General features: G+C 39.6%; 1 protein-coding gene across 5 annotated transcripts in view; it reads right to left on the bottom strand.

Moving 5' to 3' along the window:
- ECT2L (epithelial cell transforming 2 like) overlaps window positions 1-8,604 on the bottom strand; it is a 124,173-nt gene that overhangs the window by 78,112 nt on the left and 37,457 nt on the right. The window lies entirely within an intron of this gene.

Here is an 8,604-nt window from a genome sequence, read left to right on the forward strand (position 1 = left end):
AAAAAAAAAAACAAAAAACAAAACAAAACAAAAAAAAAACCTTTTCACTATCAATTTAAAACTCAACCCAAGATTTTTAATGGAGTTGAAATTCAAAGCAAAGATATATTCACCGAGATTTTCTTCTGTGTGGACTTTTTTGTTTTTTTAGACCAGTGCTTCTGGAAGAAATTTCTTTTTCCTTTTGAGTGGCTGCCTCTATTACAAGACCAAATTCTCTTCCCCACTGGAGCTGACACACTATATTATGTGATGTATTTAATCCTTCTTTTGACACAAAGCTGGCCATATTCTGAAATGGCAATCATTTGTCCTGAATGGGTAGCAGGTATAGAAAAGAAGAATGTGCTATTACGGGTCAGTAAGAGGGTTTGCTCAGCCTGGCGTGGCCACGGGAAGAGTGCGGAGAGACTCAGTGGGGCAATAGCCACGTGCAGAAGGGGAGAAGGAGACGATGGCTTCTGAAGGGCTGGAAGATTGGTTGTTTACAGGGGGTTGGGAAAGATTTGAAGATTATGGGAGCTAGGTTTCTCACTTTTGGAAAAAGGATCTACAAATATGTAAAGGAGGAAAGCTAGACTAATCTATTTGGAGTTGGAGAGAAATTGGAGATATCACTGTAAAATCTCATGTTTTAAAATATGTATATAAATGAATGATACACAAATAGAGACAGATGGCTGTATATGTACACGTGCGTACATATATTTCATCTTATAGCACCTAAAAGCAATGACATCACAAAAGCAATGAACACACCATAAACTCAGATATTGGTTTCTCAATTCCATTTCCTAATAAAATAAACCAGAGCTTACTGGAGAAATGGCTGATATTGGGGTAGGGACAAGGAAAGTATAAGATAGGTCTGGAATATCTTGACACTAGAAAATAAGGAAGTACTTAACCAAAAGAATACAGAAGCCAATTTATTAATAAAGTCACTCCCACTGGCAAAATATGGAATAATTTGAGTTTCAAAGCAAATAATGTAATATAGCCTATTGAATAAAATAGGCATTCCTGAGTCCATACTGATATAAATATACCCATGAATGAATAAATAAATAGGGGAGAAGGAAAACTACCTCATAACAGAACACCAATTAATACATGCAGAGGGAATTAAGAAATTAGGAAATCACTGCATGGAGGCCATCATAGTCATAATTGCTTCAAATAAGAATCATCAATGAGTGACTCACGCCTGTAATCCCAGCACTTTGGGAGACCGAGGTGGGTGGATCACCTGAGGTCAGGAGTTTGAGACCAGCCTGGCCAATGTGGTGAAACCCTGTCTTTACTAAAAATATGAAAGTTAGCCAGGCATGGTGGTGTACGCTTGTAAGCCCAGCTAATTGGGAGGCTGAGGCAGGAGATTCGCTTGAACACAGGAAGTGGAGGTTGCAGAGATCGCGCCACTGCACTCCAGCCTGGGTGACAAGAGCAAAACTCCATTCCAAAAAATAAAAATAAAAGAATGATTAATGAATGCCAAAACTAGTGGGTGAAGCTTGATAAGAAACAGGATATTTACATAGATTAAAATAGTTTTTGATTACTTTAAAATTAATCAAATGCTTTAAAATTATTTATTAAATATAAATTAAGTACAAAATACTTAATAATTAACTATCTTAACCAAGGGATATAATCACCATCTGTGGGACAAATTGACATGCTATGCCCCCCGATGCAATCCACAGAGAACACAGCATCATTTCCACACTGTTCCTGCCAAGAAGGTATAAACTGAAGGTAATCTTGCGGAACCATCACCCAACCAGAAATCGAGGGTCATTTGACAAAGCAGCAGGCCTGTACTCTTCAAAAGTATCAAGTCATAAGAGACAAGGAAAACCTGAGCATTTGCTCCACTTTGAAGGCAGATCTAGAGACATGGAAACTAAATACAGTAGATAACCCTGGGCTGGATTCTAGACCAAAAGGAAAAGTGTGATTATAAAGGACATTGCTGGAGCAATCAGGAATATGGGAATGGAGTCTGTGGGGTGGATATAGTGTTTTATCAGTGCTGATTTCCTGGTAATGCTGGATGTACTTTGATTTTTCAGCAGTGTGTACACCTTGTGTTTTAGGAAACACACATTGACACCCTTAAGGTAATGGACATCATGTTTGTAATTTACTCTCAAGTGATTCTAAATAATAAGGCAAAAATGGTAAAATGTTAGCTATTAAACTGTTAACTTTTTTTTTGTTTTTTTTGAGACAGGGGCTGGCTCTGTCACCCAGGCTGGAGGGCAGTGGCACTATCTCAGCTCACTGCAACCTCTGCTTCCCGGCCTCAAGCAGTCCTCCCACCTCAGCCTCCCAAATTGCTGGGACTCCAGGCATGCACCACACACCTGGCTAATTTTTTTGTATTTTTAGCGGAGATGTGGTTTCATTATGTTGCCCAGGCTGGTCTCGAACTCTTTAGCTCAAGTGATCCGCCTGCCTTGGCCTCCCAAAGTGCTGGGATTATAGGCGTGAGCCACTGTGCCCAGCCATAACTATTAAAATGTTAACTAAATGAGGAAGTCCAGGTAAAAGGGATAAAGACATTATCTGTACTATTCTTGCAACTTTTCTGTGAGTTAAAAAGTATTGCAAAACGAAAAGTTTTTTTTAAGTGGCCAAAATATTTTTTTAAAAGTTTGCTTCAGTTCCAAGTTTTAATGATTGCTGATTTATTTTCTGTGTTCCTCCTCCCCTGGCCTTAAGTCACTGCTGTTTTTTTAATCCCTGTCCACGTAGCCTTGTCACATCCTGAAACGAAACCGAGTGGCGTAAAATGAACCTGTTTGCATACCGTTGTAAGGAGAGAGAGAGAGAGTGTGTGGTGTGTGTGCGTGTAAACAGGGGCAAAGAATGGAGTCGGGCCTGTACTGGTAGCATGTAGTATCCACAGACAGAAGTGTCACTTGAGGATCTTATCAGTATCAACAATAAAGCACAGGTAATAACTGTAATTTCCTTAGAGATTAACATTCAAGCTGAACAAGACTGTGACAATGCCAAGAACAGTTAATCTTTAATGAATTACTGTCCTCATTGCCTGAGACTTTAGGATCATTTTGCTAGCCTTTGAGATAAGTTTTATTCTCATTTACTTGGAATTATAAAATAGATTAATAAAATATGAGGCAAAACAGAAATGTTTCTGGCCTCCTTTCCAACGAAGGGTCTCAGTATCTTTAGATTTTCATGTCTACTACCTTCCCACCTCACAGCATCTATTGTTCCACCCAGCAAAGCAAATGAGAATTGAATATGAATTACTTCCAAAAGTAAAACTTGGTTATACATATTTCATATTTGTTCCTATTCTATGCTGCTACAGGGACACATTTGAGTATAATGAATCTTAAGAAGAAAGAAAAATGCTTCTGTCACATTAAACAAAATACATGATCAGCAGAACTAAGGTAGGGTAGTTTGTAGCAATGACATTGCGGGGCTCATCATGTTTTAGTTAATGTTGCAAAGTAAGAAATCCGTGAAGAGAAATAACAACATGTAAGAAGAAAGTGAAAAAATGTGTTTTGCTCATTTATTGTGACAAGGATGGTTTCATTTAAATAATTCATGATAATGCTTTGCAGTGTGCCACTGAATGCACAACGTGTACTTTGCAAAAATAACAAAGCTTGGTAATGCGGGACTTGAATTTAATTCTCTGCTCTTAAATTTCTGATAAGTAGAAAGAAGCTGCCAAAATTGTGAGGAAAATGACTAGGAGAACAGCTTGGAGAGAGGCCTGTGGAGGGGAGAGTGGATTTGGCAGAGGTCCCTGTTTTCTGGTTGCTAGGCAGCACCTCTAAGCCTTGTCTGGTGGCTTCTTTACAAACAGTTTTATGGCTTGGTCAGGGTCTGGGGTGCTGTTCATACCCCAGTTTCAGTCCCTGGTGCATGGTTTTGTTTTGTTTTTCAAAAAATTATTTATTTATTTATTTTTGAGATGGAGTCTTGCCGTCTCACCCAGGCTGGAGTACTGTGGTGTGATCTCTGCTCACTGCAACCTCCACCTCCTGGGTTCAAGCGATTCTCCTGTCTTAGCCTCCTGAGCAGCTAGGATTACAGGTCCGTGCCACCAAGCCCGGCTAATTTTTGTATTTTTAGTAGAGACGGGGTTTCACCATGTTGGCCAGGCTGTTCTCGAACTCCCGACCTCAGGTGGTCCTCTGGTGCATATTTTAATGGGGCCAAAAGGGGATGATACAAGGGCAAGGGGAACCATAGGCATTTGTACAACTCCTGAGTTGCATGAAAAGGAAGACAAGTTGACAAGTGACAAATACCAACGGCCATACAAATGTGCTTTTGGATCCAGCAATTCATCTTCTAGGGGTTGTTCCTAAAACAGTGATTAAAGATATGTCTAAGGATTTAGCTAAAGGATGTTCCTCTAAGTGTTGTTTATAGTAGCAAAAGCTGGGGAAAACAAGCTAAATGTCTGAGATAAGTTATGGCATATCTATAAAATCTAATCTTCCTAGAAATCAGTAGACTGAGCTGAAAGAAGAATCTATGTGATATGCTTTGGCTTTATGCCCCCACTCAAATCTCATCTCAAATTTTAATCCCCATAATCCCCATATGTCAAGAGAGGGACCTGGTGGTGGGTGAGTAGATCATGGAGGTAGTTTCCCCCATGCTGTTCTTGTCATAGTGAGTTCTCATGAGATCCAATGTTTTACTGGTGTTTGACAGTTCCTCCTCCTCTCTCTCTCTCTCTCTCTCTGTCTCTGTCTCTGTCTGTCACCTGCCACCACGTAAGATGTGCCTGCTTCCCCTTCCACCATGATTGTAAGTTTCCTGAGGCCTCCCCACCCATGCAGAACTCTGAGCCAATTAATTCTTTTATCTTTATAAATTACCCAGTCTCAGGCAGTTCTTTATAGCAGTGTGAAATGGACTAATATACTATGAACTAATTTCAAACAGCTAAAAGCGCTGGGATTATAAAGCATAATCTCTTCAAATGGAAAAGTAATGAAAAAAGAAATCAGCACGTTATAAAATTAAAAAAAAAAAAAAAAACACAAGGACACCAAGTGGGAGCTGAAATTGAGAAATTCACAGAAGAATTGGGCCCAGTCTTGATGAGTAGTGCTAGGCTTTCCTACTAACAGGAGTCCAGACCTTGCAGGGAAGAAGCAAGGAAGCACACTGTCTCCTGGGCTGCTAAAGGAAAGGGAGACCTGGGGGAAATCAGAACAGGCCTGTACCTTGCATGGGCTTAAGTCCATATTAAATCTCCTGGCACATTAGAGACCTTGAGCCACAATAGAAACATAAATGCTGGTGAGAAAATAAGAAACCCAAGGGGTTCCCAGAGACGAAGATACACATGTGAACCACCCCATGTGCCTCCACAACCCAGGGCAGTTATCCTCTCCATGGAAAATAACCTCAGACTAAAACACCATGAGGAAAGGCCTGCAAATGAAACAAACAAGGGATCTGTCACCTCAAGAACTAAAGGTAATGAAATAATCCAAGAGATTTTAACATAAACATGCTGAAAATATTCAAAGAGAAGTCAAGGTAATAGTAGGAGTGAATGTTTGAAATGTTCATTTGGAAAAGAAACAACAGACATTTGAAGTAAAAAATACATAGTTTTTGAAATTAAGAGAAAACTGAATAAGTTGGATAATAAACTTGAAACCAAAGGAGGGAAAACTAGAGAATCTTAAGCAAAATCTGGACCATTGAATACTATAAAGTCATTAAAAATGATAAAAAAAATTGAAGACATTTCACTTAGTTTCATGCACTATTATCCATATGAGAGTTTCATGCAGCATACAAAGTTTCTGAAATGTCTGGCAAATTTTGTATCTATGCACCTATGTGTCTTTTCTGGGGGGAAGATTTATAATTTTTGGGTGCAGTTTGAATACCTGTTCTCAAAGGAATACATGAACTAAAATTGTTTCATTAAATTGGTATGTGCATGTTTACTGTGGTTGTACAGTTCACTGATTCGCTTATTAAATCAACATTATTTTGAATCCCTTCTTATATTCTGGGGTTTTAATGAGAGAAAAAACAAACAAACAAAAAACGACACAATTTCTGCCTTTATGGAGCCTACAGTATGGTTAGGAAGACAGTACCAATTTTTTAAAAAATCTAATATGGTGAAATTATAACTGTAGTTAATCTTCTGAAGAAAAAGTACATGTGTGGAAAGGCTTCCCTGCAGGAGCTAAGTGGGTTAAAGGCAACTTGGAGAAAAGGGCAGTGGAGGTAGAAGAGCCTCCTTGCTAGAGGGCAATGTCAAGGGCAAAGACAGCATGGCATACCTGAAGAGCTGGAAGAAGGTGAGTTGGGCTGAAGCACCAAGAACTATGGAGGAAGAGGGAAGAGGGGAAGCTGAAGGGGTGGTCAGAGCCATATCCCTGCAGGGCCTTAGATGCCATGTTAAAGTTTACAATTTTTTAAACTAAAACTGTTAAACAGGGGCATGATGACATGGTCTCAGTGCCATTTGAGAAGCCAACACTGACTGCACAGGGAGGGGTGGGAGAGTCCAGAATGACGGGGAGACCAATTAGAAGGCCACGGCCATAGCCATAGCCCAGGCCAGATATAATGGTGGGTTGGCCTAAGGTGGTATTGATAGAGATGTAGAAAATTGAACACATGAGAGATATTGTGGGTAAATTGGTAAGTGATGATTAGATGACTCTTGGGTTTCTAACTTTTAGAACTGGATGGCTGGTGGTACCATTATTAAAACAGAAAATATAGTCACATTTTGCCTATGACGATTGTACACACTTGGACATGTTGTTTTGGGGTGTTTTCAAGACATTCAAAATTAAATATCAAGTAAGCCGTTGGATATATAATTAGGAACTCAAAGGCAATGTCTGGGCCAAAGATAAAAATTGCCTGATGACTGTTACAGAAATATTAAATAAAAGCCTGGGTATGGATTAAGTGCTCTACACAGACAGCACAGAGTAAAAAGAGAAGCAGAGTTCCCACAGGCTGGAGGAATGCCCGCATTTAACGACACATAGAGGATTTGTCATTAAACAACATGGAAAGGACAGGACCGAGAGGTAGGAGGAAGCCAGGTGAATCTTCTGTCATGGCATCCACAGGAAGATTGTCATTCCGAGGAGTAAGTACTTGATCGTACTGACAACTGCAGAGAGGACAAGCAAGATAACTGAAAAATATCCAAGAGTCCTCTGGATTCAGCCATATGGACTTAAAAGGGCAGAAACCAGTTTAGGATGGGGTGAGTAGTGAGTTGAAACTGGGGATCTGGGCATGGTCCCTGCAGATGACTCTAGAGCAGGTGTATGGCCCGTGGACTGTATCCATTTGTTTTTGACATCCCTTTTTGCAAAATGTTACTGGAACACAACCATACCCATTTACTTACATACTGCCTATGGTGGCCTTTGTACTGCATCGGTAAAGCTAAGTAGTTGGAGCAGGGATCACAGGGCCCACGAGGCCTAAGATTGTTGCGATCTGGCCCTTTAGAAAAAGCTTGTCCACCCCTGTCATAGAGAGATTTGGAAGGAAGGAACACAGCACAGAACAACACAGTGGTAGAAGCTAGATTTTTCTGAATATACCTTGTTTTCTAGATGCGACTTCTGTAACCACATGTCTTTTAATATTAAATTATCAAACAAAATTGGATTTGATAAAAGCAATCCCTAAAACTCAAAAGCAAAATGAAACCAACCTAATTGTGTATTGAGTTAGTTGAATAACCATACAGATTGGGATTATTCCATTTTAAAACAGAGAAATTTGACTCCATGTCCCTAAATGTGGCATACCTTAAGGACAATAAGAACTGCAAAAATTATTTTTAACTGATTTCAGCAATGACATAGGGAGTGGTAGTGATGGTTTTGTTGTTTTGGGAATGTTGTGCATGTATTATGGAACAAAGAAAATGAGTTATTACGTTAATGTCATTGGGAACCAAGATTTCTTGTGTGAAAGAAAGGAGATATGGATGCAATACAGAAAGGTTCAATACAAATCCTGTTGACTTGAATTTGAATTGAGAATATGGATCTGAACTCTTGATGCATTGTAACTTTTTTTAAAAGTTATTTTCTAGTTCTGTGTACTAAAAATTCCTAGAAACTTGAACAACCTTATGAGATACTTATAAGAGTGCCCTATTAGGGCAATACCTAATACCAAATATTACACCCCACCCAAAGGAAACAGGGCTCCTTGGAGAAATGGTGATCCCAAGCCTGAGGCAGAAAAAGGACAAGACGAGCCCAGAAGATTTTATCACACCAGAAAGAAAAGAAACTATTAGAAACAAACAGGTGTGGTGGCTCACGCCCTGTAATCCTAGCACTTTGGTAGGCCAAGGTGGGAGGATAATTTGAGGGCAGGAGTTCAAGACCAGCCTGGGCAACATAGTGAGACTCCCATCTCTATAAAAAAAATTTTTTTAAAACTTAGCCAGCACCCTGGTACCATTCCTTCTGAAACTATTCCAATCAATAGAAAAAGAGGGAATCCTCCCTAACTCATTTTATGAGGCCAACATCATCCTGATACCAAAGCCTGGCAGAGACACAACAAAAAAAGAGAATA

Source organism: Rhinopithecus bieti, unplaced genomic scaffold (genome assembly GCF_001698545.2).
Source record: "Rhinopithecus bieti isolate Rb0 unplaced genomic scaffold, ASM169854v2 scaffold_31173, whole genome shotgun sequence".
Taxonomy (NCBI): Eukaryota; Metazoa; Chordata; class Mammalia; order Primates; family Cercopithecidae; genus Rhinopithecus; species Rhinopithecus bieti.